The 14,747-nt window shown below is 30.9% G+C and overlaps 15 non-coding genes across 15 annotated transcripts; all 15 read right to left on the bottom strand.

Moving 5' to 3' along the window:
• Window positions 1-411: 411 nt before the first annotated feature.
• TRNAS-GCU lies at window positions 412-493 on the bottom strand. Its single transcript has one exon. It is a non-coding gene; the product is annotated as a tRNA-Ser (tRNA).
• Window positions 494-1,032: 539 nt separating this feature from the next.
• On the bottom strand, window positions 1,033-1,114 carry TRNAS-GCU. Its single transcript has one exon. It is a non-coding gene; the product is annotated as a tRNA-Ser (tRNA).
• A 766-nt stretch (window positions 1,115-1,880) lies between these two features.
• On the bottom strand, window positions 1,881-1,962 carry TRNAS-GCU. The gene has a single exon. It is a non-coding gene; the product is annotated as a tRNA-Ser (tRNA).
• A 766-nt stretch (window positions 1,963-2,728) lies between these two features.
• Window positions 2,729-2,810, bottom strand: TRNAS-GCU. Its single transcript has one exon. It is a non-coding gene; the product is annotated as a tRNA-Ser (tRNA).
• Window positions 2,811-3,574: 764 nt separating this feature from the next.
• Window positions 3,575-3,656, bottom strand: TRNAS-GCU. The gene has a single exon. It is a non-coding gene; the product is annotated as a tRNA-Ser (tRNA).
• Window positions 3,657-5,039: 1,383 nt separating this feature from the next.
• On the bottom strand, window positions 5,040-5,121 carry TRNAS-GCU. The gene has a single exon. It is a non-coding gene; the product is annotated as a tRNA-Ser (tRNA).
• A 764-nt stretch (window positions 5,122-5,885) lies between these two features.
• Window positions 5,886-5,967, bottom strand: TRNAS-GCU. Its single transcript has one exon. It is a non-coding gene; the product is annotated as a tRNA-Ser (tRNA).
• A 1,386-nt stretch (window positions 5,968-7,353) lies between these two features.
• On the bottom strand, window positions 7,354-7,435 carry TRNAS-GCU. The gene has a single exon. It is a non-coding gene; the product is annotated as a tRNA-Ser (tRNA).
• A 765-nt stretch (window positions 7,436-8,200) lies between these two features.
• TRNAS-GCU lies at window positions 8,201-8,282 on the bottom strand. Its single transcript has one exon. It is a non-coding gene; the product is annotated as a tRNA-Ser (tRNA).
• Window positions 8,283-10,511: 2,229 nt separating this feature from the next.
• Window positions 10,512-10,593, bottom strand: TRNAS-GCU. The gene has a single exon. It is a non-coding gene; the product is annotated as a tRNA-Ser (tRNA).
• Window positions 10,594-11,359: 766 nt separating this feature from the next.
• On the bottom strand, window positions 11,360-11,441 carry TRNAS-GCU. The gene has a single exon. It is a non-coding gene; the product is annotated as a tRNA-Ser (tRNA).
• Window positions 11,442-12,207: 766 nt separating this feature from the next.
• TRNAS-GCU lies at window positions 12,208-12,289 on the bottom strand. The gene has a single exon. It is a non-coding gene; the product is annotated as a tRNA-Ser (tRNA).
• A 539-nt stretch (window positions 12,290-12,828) lies between these two features.
• Window positions 12,829-12,910, bottom strand: TRNAS-GCU. Its single transcript has one exon. It is a non-coding gene; the product is annotated as a tRNA-Ser (tRNA).
• Window positions 12,911-13,673: 763 nt separating this feature from the next.
• Window positions 13,674-13,755, bottom strand: TRNAS-GCU. Its single transcript has one exon. It is a non-coding gene; the product is annotated as a tRNA-Ser (tRNA).
• Window positions 13,756-14,294: 539 nt separating this feature from the next.
• On the bottom strand, window positions 14,295-14,376 carry TRNAS-GCU. The gene has a single exon. It is a non-coding gene; the product is annotated as a tRNA-Ser (tRNA).
• Between the last annotated feature and the right edge of the window lie 371 nt (window positions 14,377-14,747).

Genomic DNA, 14,747 nt, shown 5'->3' with positions numbered 1-14,747 from the left:
TTGGACTCTCGTTGGGAAAACCACATGTACATAGCAGGCACACGCCCTAACCACTCGGCTAAAAAAACTTGTGTGTTCTTTTATTGTAGAAAAATCGAAACGGATCATTATTTTTTTTTTGTTTTTTTTTTTTCTACAAATTACTCTATTTCAATGTAATATTTGTTTATAACTACTTCCTCAACCTACCAAATCACAAAGAATCAATACTTCCCAAATGGGGCTCAATCCCATGACCACCTATATCGGAGAGCTACTTCATGCCGCTAAAAAGACCACACGATCATTTACTGGTTAAAGAGTTCATATCCTACTATTAAAAATTTAAAACGAATTTCATTATTTCAAAATAGATTTGTATTAACTAAAGAAAATTGCATTGTTTCAAATAATTAAAAATTTTACTTCTATCCTTGCCTGAGAGATTTGAACTCTCGCAGGGAAACCCCATGTACTTAGCAGGCACACGCCTTAACCACTCGGCCAAAGTAACATGTGTGTTATTTTATTGTATATGAAAAAAACGGATTATTATCTTTTTAAGAGGTTTTTTCCAACAACTTACTTTGATACAATGTAATATTTGTTTTTAAGTACTTTCTCAACCTACTGAATCACAAAGACTCTCAAACACATGACGTCCCATTTAGGAGAGCCACTACATGCCACTAAAAAGTGCACAAGATCATTTACTGGTTAAAGAGTTAATGTATTTCAATAAAAAGTTTAAAACGAACATCAATATTTTAAAATAGTTACAAGATTTTATTTTTTATTTTTTGGAATTAACCAAAGAAAATTGCATTTTTCAAATCACAAATAATCAATATTTCCCAAATGGGGCTCAATCCCATGACCTCCTATATCGGAGAGCTACTTCATGCCGCTAAAAATACCACAAGATCATTTACTGGTTAAAGAGTTCATATCCTTCAATTTAAAATTTAAAATGAATTTCATTATTCCAAAATAGTTTTTGTATTAACCAAAGAAAATTGCATTGCTTCAAATAATTAAAAAGTTTACTTCTATCATTGCCTGAGAGATTCGAACTCTCGCGGGGAAACCCCATGTACTTAGCAGGCACACGCCTTAACCACTCGGCCAAAGCAACATGTGTTTTATTTTATTGTATATGAAAAAAACGGATTACTATCTTTTTAAGAGATTTTTCCAACAACTTACTTTGAAACAATGTAATATTTATTTTTAAGTACTTTCTCAACCAACTGAATCACAAAGACTCTCAAACTCATGACGTCCTATTTAGGAGAGCCACTTCATGCCACTAAAAAGTCCACAAGATCATTAACTGGTTAAATAGTTAATGTACTTCAATCAAAAGTTTAAAACGAACTTCAATATTTTAAAATAGTTACAATTTCTTTTTTTATTTTTTTTTTTGGAATTAACCAAAGAAAATTGCATTATTTCAAATAATTTAAAATTTACTTTTATCTTTGCTTGAGAGATTTGGACTCTCGTTGGGAAAACGAATGTACTTAGCAGGCACACGCCCTAACCACTCGGCTAAAAAAACTTGCGTGTTCTTTTAAGGTAGAAAAATCGAAACGGATCATTATTTTTTTTTAGATTTTTTTTTTACAAATTACTCTATTTCAATGTAATATTTGTTTATAACTACTTCCTCAACCTACTAAATCACAAAGAATCAATATTTCCCAAATGGGGCTCAATCCCATGACCTCCTATATCGGAGAGCTACTTCATGCCGCTAAAAAGACCACAAGACCATTTACTGGTTAAAGAGTTCATATCCTACAATTAAAAATTTTAAACGAATTTCATTATTACAAAATAGATTTGTATTAACCAAAGAAAGTTGCGTTGTTTCAAATAATTAAAAAGTTTACTTCTATCGTTGCCTGAGAGATTTGAACTCTCGCAGGGAAACCCCATGTACTTAGCAGGCACACGCCTTAACCACTCGGCCAAAGCAACATGTGTGTTATTTTATTGTATATGAAAAAAACGGATTAATATCTTTTTAAGAGATTATTTCCAACAACTTACTTTGATACAATGTAATATTTGTTTTTAAGTACTTTCTCAACCTACTGAATCACAAAGACTCTCATACTCATGACGTCCCATTTAGGAGAGCCACTATATGCCACTAAAAAGTGCACAAGATCATTTACTGGTTAAACAGTTAATGTGCTTCAATAAAAATTTAAAACGAACTTCAATATTTTAAAATAGTTACAAGATTTTATTTTTTATTTTTTGGAATTAACCAAAGAAAATTGCATTGTTTCAAATAATTTAAAATTTACTTTTATCGTTGCTTGAGAGATTTGGACTCTCGTTGGGAAAACGCATGTACTTAGCAGACACACGCACTAACCACTCGGCTAAAAAAACTTCTGTGTTCTTTTATGGAAGAAAAATCGAAACGGATCATTATTTTTTTTTGTTTTTTTTTTTTTCCACAAATTACTCTGTTTCAATGTAATATTTGTTTATAACTATTTCCTCAACCTACTAAATCACAAAGAATCAATATTTCCCAAATGGGGCTCAATCCCATGACCTCCTATATCGGAGAGCTACTTCATGCCGCTAAAAAGACCACAAGATCATTTACTGGTTAAAGAGTTCATATCCTACAATTAAAAATTTAAAACGAAGTTCATTATTTCAAAATAGATTTGTATTAACCAAAGAATATTGCATTGTTTCAAATAATTAAAAATTTTACTTTTATCATTGCCTGAGAGATTCAAACTCTCACAGGGAAACCCCATGTACTTAGCAGGCACACGCCTTAACCACTCGGCCAAAGTAACATGTGTGTTATTTTATTGTATATGAAAAAAACGGATTACTATCTGTTTAAGAGATTTTTTCCAACAACTTACTTTGATACAATGTAATATTTGTTTTTAAGTACTTTCTCAACCTACTGAATCACAAAGACTCTCAAACTCATGACGTCCCATTTAGCAGAGCCACTACATGCGAATAAAAAGTGCACAAGATCATTTACTGGTTAAAGAGTTAATGTGCTTCAATAAAAATTTAAAACGAACTTCAATATTTTAAAATAGTTACAAGATTTTATTTTTTATTTTTTGGAATTAACCAAAGAAAATTGCATTGCTTCAAATAATTTAAAATTTACTTTTATCGTTGCTTGAGAGATTTGGACTCTCGTTGGGAAAACGCATGTACTTAGCAGACACACGCACTAACCACTCGGCTAAAAAAACTTCTGTGTTCTTTTATGGAAGAAAAATCGAAACGGATCATTATTTTTTTTTGTTTTTTTTTTTCCACAAATTACTCGGTTTCAATGTAATATTTGTTTATAACTATTTCCTCAACCTACTAAATCACAAAGAATCAATATTTCCCAAATGGGGCTCAATCCCATGACCTCCTATATCGGAGAGCTACTTCATGCCGCTAAAAAGACCACAAGATCATTTACTGGTTAAAGAGTTCATATCCTACAATTAAAAATTTAAAACGAAGTTCATTATTTCAAAATAGATTTGTATTAACCAAAGAATATTGCATTGTTTCAAATAATTAAAAATTTTACTTCTATCGTTGCCTGAGAGATTCGAACTCTCACAGGGAAACCCCATGTACTTAGCAGGCACACGCCTTAACCACTCGGCCAAAGTAACACGTGTGTTATTTTATTGTATATGAAAAAAACGGATTACTATCTGTTTAAGAGATTTTTTCCAACAACTTACTTTGATACAATGTAATATTTGTTTTTAAGTACTTTCTCAACCTACTGAATCACAAAGACTCTCAAACTCATGACGTCCCATTTAGGAGAGCCACTTGATGCCACTAAAAAGTCCACAAGATCATTAACTGGTTAAAGAGTTAATGTACTTCAATCAAAAGTTTAAAACGAACTTCAATATTTTAAAATAGTTACAATATTTTTTTTATTTTTTGGAATTAACCAAAGAAAATTGCATTTTTCAAATAATTTAAAATTTACTTTTATCGTTGCTTGAGAGATTTGGACTCTCGTTGGGAAAACGCATGTACTTAGCAGGCACACGCACTAACCACTCGGCTAAAAAAACTTCTGTGTTCTTTTATGGAAGAAAAATCGAAACGGATCATTATTTTTTTTAGTTTTTTTTTTATCCACAAATTACTCTGTTTCAATGTAATATTTGTTTATAACTACTTCCTCAACCTACTAAATCACAAAGAATCAATATTTCCCAAATGGGGCTCAATCCCATGACCTCCTATATCGGAGAGCTACTTCATGCCGCTAAAAAGACCACAAGATCATTTACTGGTTAAAGAGTTCATATCCTACAATTAAAAATTTAAAATGAAGTTCATTATTTCAAAATAGATTTGTATTAACCAAAGAATATTGCATTGTTTCAAATAATTAAAAATTTTACTTCTATCGTTGCCTGAGAGATTTAAACTCTCACGTGGAAACCCCATGTACTTAGCAGGCGCACGCCTTAACCACTCGGCCAAAGTAACATGTGTGTTATTTTATTGTATATGAAAAAAACAGATTGCTATCTTTTTAAGAGATTTTTTCCAACAACTTACTTTGATACAATGTAATATTTGTTTTTAAGTACTTTCTCAACCTACTGAATCACAAAGAATCTCAAACTCATGACGTCCCATTTAGGAGAGCCACTACATGCCACTAAAAAGTGCACAAGATCATTTACTGGTTAAAGAGTTAATGTATTTCAATAAAAAGTTTAAAACGAACGTCAATATTTTAAAATAGTTACAAGATTTTATTTTTTATTTTTTGGAATTAACCAAAGAAAATTGCATTTTTCAAATCACAAATAATCAATATTTCCCAAATGGGGCTCTATCCCATGACCTCCTATATCGGAGAGCTACTTCATGCCGCTAAAAAGACCACAAGATCATTTACTGGTTAAAGAGTTCATATCCTACAATTTAAAATTTTAAATGAATTTCATTATTTCAAAATAGTTTTTGTATTAACCAAAGAAAATTGCATTGCTTCAAATAATTAAAAAGTTTACTTCTATCGTTGCATGAGAGATTCGAACTCTCGCGGGGAAACCCCATGTAATTAGCAGGCACACGCCTTAACCACTCGGCCAAAGCAACATGTGTGTTATTTTATTGTATATGAAAAAAACGGATTAATATCTTTTTAAGAGATTATTTCCAACAACTTACTTTGATACAATGTAATATTTGTTTTTAAGTACTTTCTCAACCTACTGAATCACAAAGACTCTCATACTCATGACGTCCCATTTAGGAGAGCCACTACATGCCACTAAAAAGTGCACAAGATCATTTACTGGTTAAAGAGTTAATGTGCTTCAATAAAAATTTAAAACGAACTTCAATATTTTAAAATAGTTACAAGATTTTATTTTTTATTTTTTGGAATTAACCAAATAAAATTGCATTGTTTCAAATAATTTAAAATTTACTTTTATCGTTGCTTGAGAGATTTGGACTCTCGTTGGGAAAACGCATGTACTTAGCAGGCACACGCACTAACCACTCGACTAAAAAAACTTCTGTGTTCTTTTATGGAAGAAAATCGAAACGGATCATTATTTTTTTTAGTTTTTTTTTTTTCCACAAATTACTCTGTTTCAATGTAATATTTGTTTATAACTATTTCCTCAACCTACTAAATCACAAAGAATCAATATTTCCCAAATGGGGCTCAATCCCATGACCTCCTATATCGGAGAGCTACTTCATGCCGCTAAAAAGACCACAAGATCATTTACTGGTTAAAGAGTTCATATCCTACAATTAAAAATTTAAAACGAAGTTCATTATTTCAAAATAGATTTGTATTAACCAAAGAATATTGCATTGTTTCAAATAATTAAAAATTTTACTTCTATCGTTGCCTGAGAGATTCGAACTCTCACGGGGAAACCCCATGTACTTAGCAGGCACACGCCTTAACCACTCGGCCAAAGTAACATGTGTGTTATTTTATTGTATATGAAAAAAACGGATTACTATCTGTTTAAGAGATTTTTTCCAACAACTTACTTTGATACAATGTAATATTTGTTTTTAAGTACTTTCTCAACCTACTGAATCACAAAGACTCTCAAACTCATGACGTCCCATTTAGCGGAGCCACTACATGCCACTAAAAAGTGCACAAGATCATTTACTGGTTAAAGAGTTAATGTGCTTCAATAAAAATTTAAAACGAACTTCAATATTTTAAAATAGTTACAAGATTTTATTTTTTATTTTTTGGAATTAACCAAAGAAAATTGCATTGTTTCAAATAATTTAAAATTTACTTTTATCGTTGCTTGAGAGATATGGACTCTCGTTGGGAAAACGCATGTACTTAGCAGGCACACGCACTAACCACTCGGCTAAAAAAACTTCTGTGTTCTTTTATGGAAGAAAAATCGAAACAGATCATTATTTTTTTTAGTTTTTTTTTTTTCCACAAATTACTCTGTTTCAATGTAATATTTGTTTATAACTACTTCCTCAACCTACTAAATCACAAAGAATCAATATTTCCCAAATGGGGCTCAATCCCATGACCTCCTATATCGGAGAGCTACTTCATGCCGCTAAAAAGACCACAAGATCATTTACTAGTTAAAGAGTTCATATCCTACAATTAAAAATTTAAAACGAAGTTCATTATTTCAAAATAGATTTGTATTAACCAAAGAATATTGCATTGTTTCAAATAATTAAAAATTTTACTTCTATCGTTGCCTGAGAGATTTAAACTCTCACGTGGAAACCCCATGTACTTAGCAGGCGCACGCCTTAACCACTCGGCCAAAGTAACATGTGTGTTATTTTATTGTATATGAAAAAAACAGATTGCTATCTTTTTAAGAGATTTTTTCCAACAACTTACTTTGATACAATGTAATATTTGTTTTTAAGTACTTTCTCAACCTACTGAATCACAAAGAATCTCAAATTCATGACGTCCCATTTAGGAGAGCCACTACATGCCACTAAAAAGTGCACAAGATCATTTACTGGTTAAAGAGTTAATGTATTTCAATAAAAAGTTTAAAACGAACTTCAATATTTTAAAATAGTTACAAGATTTTATTTTTTATTTTTTGGAATTAACCAAAGAAAATTGCATTTTTCAAATCACAAATAATCAATATTTCCCAAATGGGGCTCTATCCCATGACCTCCTATATCGGAGAGCTACTTCATGCCGCTAAAAAGACCACAAGATCATTTACTGGTTAAAGAGTTCATATCCTACAATTTAAAATTTTAAATGAATTTCATTATTTCAAAATAGTTTTTGTATTAACCAAAGAAAATTGCATTGCTTCAAATAATTAAAAAGTTTACTTCTATCGTTGCATGAGAGATTCGAACTCTCGCAGGGAAACCCCATGTACTTAGCAGGCACACGCCTTAACCACTCAGCCAAAGCAACATGTGTGTTATTTTATTGTATATGAAAAAAACGGATTAATATCTTTTTAAGAGATTATTTCCAACAACTTACTTTGATACAATGTAATATTTGTTTTTAAGTACTTTCTCAACCTACTGAATCACAAAGACTCTCATACTCATGACGTCCCATTTAGGAGAGCCACTACATGCCACTAAAAAGTGCACAAGATCATTTACTGGTTAAAGAGTTAATGTGCTTCAATAAAAATTTAAAACGAACTTCAATATTTTAAAATAGTTACAAGATTTTATTTTTTATTTTTTTGGAATTAACCAAAGAAAATTGCATTATTTCAAATAATTTAAAATTTACTTTTATCGTTGCTTGAGAGATTTGGACTCTCGTTGGGAAAACGCATGTACTTAGCAGGCACACGCACTAACCACTCGGCTAAAAAAACTTCTGTGTTCTTTTATGGAAGAAAATCGAAACGGATCATTATTTTTTTTAGTTTTTTTTTTTTCCACAAATTACTCTGTTTCAATGTAATATTTGTTTATAACTATTTCCTCAACCTACTAAATCACAAAGAATCAATATTTCCCAAATGGGGCTCAATCCCATGACCTCCTATATCGGAGAGCTACTTCATGCCGCTAAAAAGACCACAAGATCATTTACTGGTTAAAGAGTTCATATCCTACAATTAAAAATTTAAAACGAAGTTCATTATTTCAAAATAGATTTGTATTAACCAAAGAATATTGCATTGTTTCAAATAATTAAAAATTTTACTTCTATCGTTGCCTGAGAGATTCGAACACTCACAGGGAAACCCCATGTACTTAGCAGGCACACGCCTTAACCACTCGGCCAAAGTAACATGTGTGTTATTTTATTGTATATGAAAAAAACGGATTACTATCTGTTTAAGAGATTTTTTCCAACAACTTACTTTGATACAATGTAATATTTGTTTTTATGTACTTTCTCAACCTACTGAATCACAAAGACTCTCAAACTCATGACGTCCCATTTAGCGGAGCCACTACATGCCACTAAAAAGTGCACAAGATCATTTACTGGTTAAAGAGTTAATGTGCTTCAATAAAAATTTAAAACGAACTTCAATATTTTAAAATAGTTACAAGATTTTATTTTTTATTTTTTGGAATTAACCAAAGAAAATTGCATTGTTTCAAATAATTTAAAATTTACTTTTATCGTTGCTTGAGAGATTTGGACTCTCGTTGGGAAAACGCATGTACTTAGCAGGCACACGCACTAACCACTCGGCTAAAAAAACTTCTGTGTTCTTTTATGGAAGAAAAATCGAAACAGATCATTATTTTTTTTAGTTTTTTTTTTCCACAAATTACTCTGTTTCAATGTAATATTTGTTTATAACTACTTCCTCAACCTACTAAATCACAAAGAATCAATATTTCCCAAATGGGGCTCAATCCCATGACCTCCTATATCGGAGAGCTACTTCATGCCGCTAAAAAGACCACAAGATCATTTACTAGTTAAAGAGTTCATATCCTACAATTAAAAATTTAAAACGAAGTTCATTATTTCAAAATAGATTTGTATTAACCAAAGAATATTGCATTGTTTCAAATAATTAAAAATTTTACTTCTATCGTTGCCTGAGAGATTTAAACTCTCACGTGGAAACCCCATGTACTTAGCAGGCGCACGCCTTAACCACTCGGCCAAAGTAACATGTGTGTTATTTTATTGTATATGAAAAAAACAGATTGCTATCTTTTTAAGAGATTTTTTCCAACAACTTACTTTGATACAATGTAATATTTGTTTTTAAGTACTTTCTCAACCTACTGAATCACAAAGAATCTCAAATTCATGACGTCCCATTTAGGAGAGCCACTACATGCCACTAAAAAGTGCACAAGATCATTTACTGGTTAAAGAGTTAATGTGCTTCAATAAAAATTTAAAACGAACTTCAATATTTTAAAATAGTTACAAGATTTTATTTTTTATTTTTTGGAATTAACCAAAGAAAATTGCATTGTTTCAAATAATTTAAAATTTACTTTTATCGTTGCTTGAGAGATTTGGACTCTCGTTGGGAAAACGCATGTACTTAGCAGGCACACGCACTAACCACTCGGCTAAAAAAACTTCTGTGTTCTTTTATGGAAGAAAAATCGAAACAGATCATTATTTTTTTTAGTTTTTTTTTTCCACAAATTACTCTGTTTCAATGTAATATTTGTTTATAACTACTTCCTCAACCTACTAAATCACAAAGAATCAATATTTCCCAAATGGGGCTCAATCCCATGACCTCCTATATCGGAGAGCTACTTCATGCCGCTAAAAAGACCACAAGATCATTTACTAGTTAAAGAGTTCATATCCTACAATTAAAAATTTAAAACGAAGTTCATTATTTCAAAATAGATTTGTATTAACCAAAGAATATTGCATTGTTTCAAATAATTAAAAATTTTACTTCTATCGTTGCCTGAGAGATTTAAACTCTCACGTGGAAACCCCATGTACTTAGCAGGCGCATGCCTTAACCACTCGGCCAAAGTAACATGTGTGTTATTTTATTGTATATGAAAAAAACAGATTGCTATCTTTTTAAGAGATTTTTTCCAACAACTTACTTTGATACAATGTAATATTTGTTTTTAAGTACTTTCTCAACCTACTGAATCACAAAGAATCTCAAATTCATGACGTCCCATTTAGGAGAGCCACTACATGCCACTAAAAAGTGCACAAGATCATTTACTGGTTAAAGAGTTAATGTATTTCAATAAAAAGTTTAAAACGAACTTCAATATTTTAAAATAGTTACAAGATTTTATTTTTTATTTTTTGGAATTAACCAAAGAAAATTGCATTTTTCAAATCACAAATAATCAATATTTCCCAAATGGGGCTCTATCCCATGACCTCCTATATCGGAGAGCTACTTCATGCCGCTAAAAAGACCACAAGATCATTTACTGGTTAAGGAGTTCATATCCTACAATTTAAAATTTTAAATGAATTTCATTATTTCAAAATAGTTTTTGTATTAACCAAAGAAAATTGCATTGCTTCAAATAATTAAAAAGTTTACTTCTATCGTTGCATGAGAGATTCGAACTCTCGCAGGGAAACCCCATGTACTTAGCAGGCACACGCCTTAACCACTCAGCCAAAGCAACATGTGTGTTATTTTATTGTATATGAAAAAAACGGATTAATATCTTTTTAAGAGATTATTTCCAACAACTTACTTTGATACAATGTAATATTTGTTTTTAAGTACTTTCTCAACCTACTGAATCACAAAGACTCTCATACTCATGACGTCCCATTTAGGAGAGCCACTACATGCCACTAAAAAGTGCACAAGATCATTTACTGGTTAAAGAGTTAATGTGCTTCAATAAAAATTTAAAACGAACTTCAATATTTTAAAATAGTTACAAGATTTTATTTTTTATTTTTTTGGAATTAACCAAAGAAAATTGCATTATTTCAAATAATTTAAAATTTACTTTTATCGTTGCTTGAGAGATTTGGACTCTCGTTGGGAAAACGCATGTACTTAGCAGGCACACGCACTAACCACTCGGCTAAAAAAACTTCTGTGTTCTTTTATGGAAGAAAAATCGAAACGGATCATTATTTTTTTTAGTTTTTTTTTTTTCCACAAATTACTCTGTTTCAATGTAATATTTGTTTATAACTACTTCCTCAACCTACTAAATCACAAAGAATCAATATTTCCCAAATGGGGCTCAATCCCATGACCTCCTATATCGGAGAGCTACTTCATGCCGCTAAAAAGACCACAAGATCATTTACTGGTTAAAGAGTTCATATCCTACAATTAAAAATTTAAAACGAAGTTCATTATTTCAAAATAGATTTGTATTAACCAAAGAATATTGCATTGTTTCAAATAATTAAAAATTTTACTTCTATCGTTGCCTGAGAGATTCGAACTCTCACGGGGAAACCCCATGTACTTAGCAGGCACACACCTTAACCACTCGGCCAAAGTAACATGTGTGTTATTTTATTGTATATGAAAAAAACGGATTACTATCTGTTTAAGAGATTTTTTCCAACAACTTACTTTGATACAATGTAATATTTGTTTTTAAGTACTTTCTCAACCTACTGAATCACAAAGACTCTCATACTCATGACGTCCCATTTAGGAGAGCCACTACATGCCACTAAAAAGAGCACAAGATCATTTACTGGTTAAAGAGTTAATGTGCTTCAATAAAAATTTAAAACGAACTTCAATATTTTAAAATAGGTACAAGATTTTATTTTTTATTTTTTGGAATTAACCAAAGAAAATTGCATTGTTTCAAATAATTTAAAATTTACTTTTATCGTTGCTTGAGAGATTTGGACTCTCGTTGGGAAAACGCATGTACTTAGCAGGCACACGCACTAACCACTCGACTAAAAAAACTTCTGTGTTCTTTTATGGAAGAAAAATCGAAACGGATCATTATTTTTTTTAGTTTTTTTTTTTTTCCACAAATTACTCTGTTTCAATGTAATAATTGTTTATAACTATTTCCTCAACCTACTAAATCACAAAGAATCAATATTTCCCAAATGGGGCTCAATCCCATGACCTCCTATATCGGAGAGCTACTTCATGCCGCTAAAAAGACCACAAGATCATTTACTGGTTAAAGAGTTCATATCCTACAATTAAAAATTTAAAACGAAGTTCATTATTTCAAAATAGATTTGTATTAACCAAAGAATATTGCATTGTTTCAAATAATTAAAAATTTTACTTCTATCGTTGCCTGAGAGATTCGAACTCTCACGGGGAAACCCCATGTACTTAGCAGGCACACGCCTTAACCACTCAGCCAAAGTAACATGTGTGTTACTTTATTGTATATGAAAAAAACGGATTACTGTCTTTTTAAGAGATTTTTTCCAACAACTTACTTTGATACAATGTAATATTTGTTTTTAAGTACTTTCTTAACCTACTGAATCACAAAGACTCTCAAACTCATGACGTCCCATTTAGGAGAGCCACTACATGCCACTAAGGAGTGCACAAGATCATTTACTGGTTAAAGAGTTAATGTATTTAAATAAAAAGTTTAAAACGAACTTCAATATTTTAAAATAGTTACAAGATTTTATTTTTTATTTTTTGGAATTAACCAAACAAAATTGCATTTTTCAAATCACAAATAATCAATATTTCCCAAATGGGGCTCAATCCCATGACCTCCTATATCGGAGAGCTACTTCATGCCGCTAAAAATACCACAAGATCATTTACTGGTTAAAGAGTTCATATCCTACAATTTAAAATTTAAAATGAATTTCATTATTTCAAAATAGTTTTTGTATTAACCAAAGAAAATTGCATTGCTTCAAATAATTAAAAAGTTTACTTCTATCGTTGCCTGAGAGATTCGAACTCTCGCGGGGAAACCCCATGTACTTAGCAGGCACACGCCTTAACCACTCGGCCAAAGCAACATGTGTGTTATTTTATTGTATATGAAAAAAACGGATTATTATCTTTTTAAGAGATTATTTCCAACAACTTACTTTGATACAATGTAATATTTGTTTTTAAGTACTTTCTCAACCTACTGAATCACAAAGACTCTCAAACACATGACATCCCATTTAGGAAAGCCACTACATGCCACTAAAAAGTGCACAAGATCATTTACTGGTTAAAGAGTTAATGTATTTCAATAAAAATTTAAAACGAACTTTAATATTTTAAAATAGTTACAAGATTTTATTTTTTATTTTTTGGAATTAACCAAAGAAAATTGCATTTTTGAAATAATTTAAAATTTACTTTTGTCGTTGCTTGAGAGATTTGGACTCTCGTTGGGAAAACACATGTACTTAGCAGGCAAACGCCCTAACCACTCGGCTAAAAAAACTTGTGTGTTCTTTTATTGTAGAAAAATCGAAACGGATCATTATTATTTTTTAGTTTTTTTTTTCTACAAATTACTCTGTTTCAATGTAATATTTGTTTATAACTACTTCCTCAACCTACTAAATCACAAAGAATCAATATTTCCCAAATGGCGCTCAATCCAATGACCTCCTATATCGGAGAGCTACTTCATGCCGCTAAAAAGACCACAAGATCATTTACTGGTTCAAGAGTTCATATCCTACAATTAAAAATTTAAAACGAATTTCATTATTTCAAAATAGATTTGTATTAACCAAAGAAAATTGCATTGTTTCAAATAATTAAAAATTTTACTTCTATAGTTGCCTGAGAGATTTGAACTCTCTCGGGGAAACCCCATGTACTTAGCAGTCACACGCCTTAACCACTCAGCCAAAGTAACATGTGTGTTACTTTATTGTATATGAAAAAAACGGATTACTGTCTTTTTAAGAGATTTTTTCCAACAACTTACTTTGATACAATGTAATATTTGTTTTTAAGTACTTTCTTAACCTACTGAATCACAAAGACTCTCAAACTCATGACGTCCCATTTAGGAGAGCCACTACATGCCACTAAAGAGTGCACAAGATCATTTACTGGTTAAAGAGTTAATGTATTTAAATAAAAAGTTTAAAACGAACTTCAATATTTTAAAATAGTTACAAGATTTTATTTTTTATTTTTTGGAATTAACCAAACAAAATTGCATTTTTCAAATCACAAATAATCAATATTTCCCAAATGGGGCTCAATCCCATGACCTCCTATATCGGAGAGCTACTTCATGCCGCTAAAAAGACCACAAGATCATTTACTGGTTAAAGAGTTCATATCCTACAATTTAACATTTAAAATGAATTTCATTATTTCAAAATAGTTTTTGTATTAACCAAAGAAAATTGCATTGCTTCAAATAATTAAAAAGTTTACTTCTATCGTTGCCTGAGAGATTCGAACTCTCGCGGGGAAACCCCATGTACTTAGCAAGCACACGCCTTAACCATTCGGCCAAAGCAACATGTGTGTTATTTTATTTTATATGAAAAAAACTGATTACTATCTTTTTAAGAGATTATTTCCAACAACTTACTTTGATACAATGTAATATTTGTTTTTAAGTACTTTCTCAACCTACTGAATCACAAAGACTCTCAAACTCATGACGTCCCATTTAGGAGAGCCACTACATGCCACTAAAAAGTGCACAAGATCATTTACTGGTTAAAGAGTTAATGTGCTTCAATAAAAATTTAAAACGAACTTCAATATTTTAAAATAGTTACAAGATTTTATTTTTTATTTTTTGGAATTAACCAAAGAAAATTGCATTTTTCAAATAATTTAAAATTTACTTTTGTCGTTGCTTGAGAGATTTGGACTCTCGTTGGG

The sequence above is a fragment of the Ipomoea nil genome, unplaced genomic scaffold (assembly GCF_001879475.1).
Source record: "Ipomoea nil cultivar Tokyo-kokei standard unplaced genomic scaffold, Asagao_1.1 scaffold1525, whole genome shotgun sequence".
In the NCBI taxonomy this organism is placed as follows: Eukaryota; Viridiplantae; Streptophyta; class Magnoliopsida; order Solanales; family Convolvulaceae; genus Ipomoea; species Ipomoea nil.
Note: the sequence above shows the minus strand (reverse complement) of the source record. Positions and strands in the feature narration are given on the sequence as shown.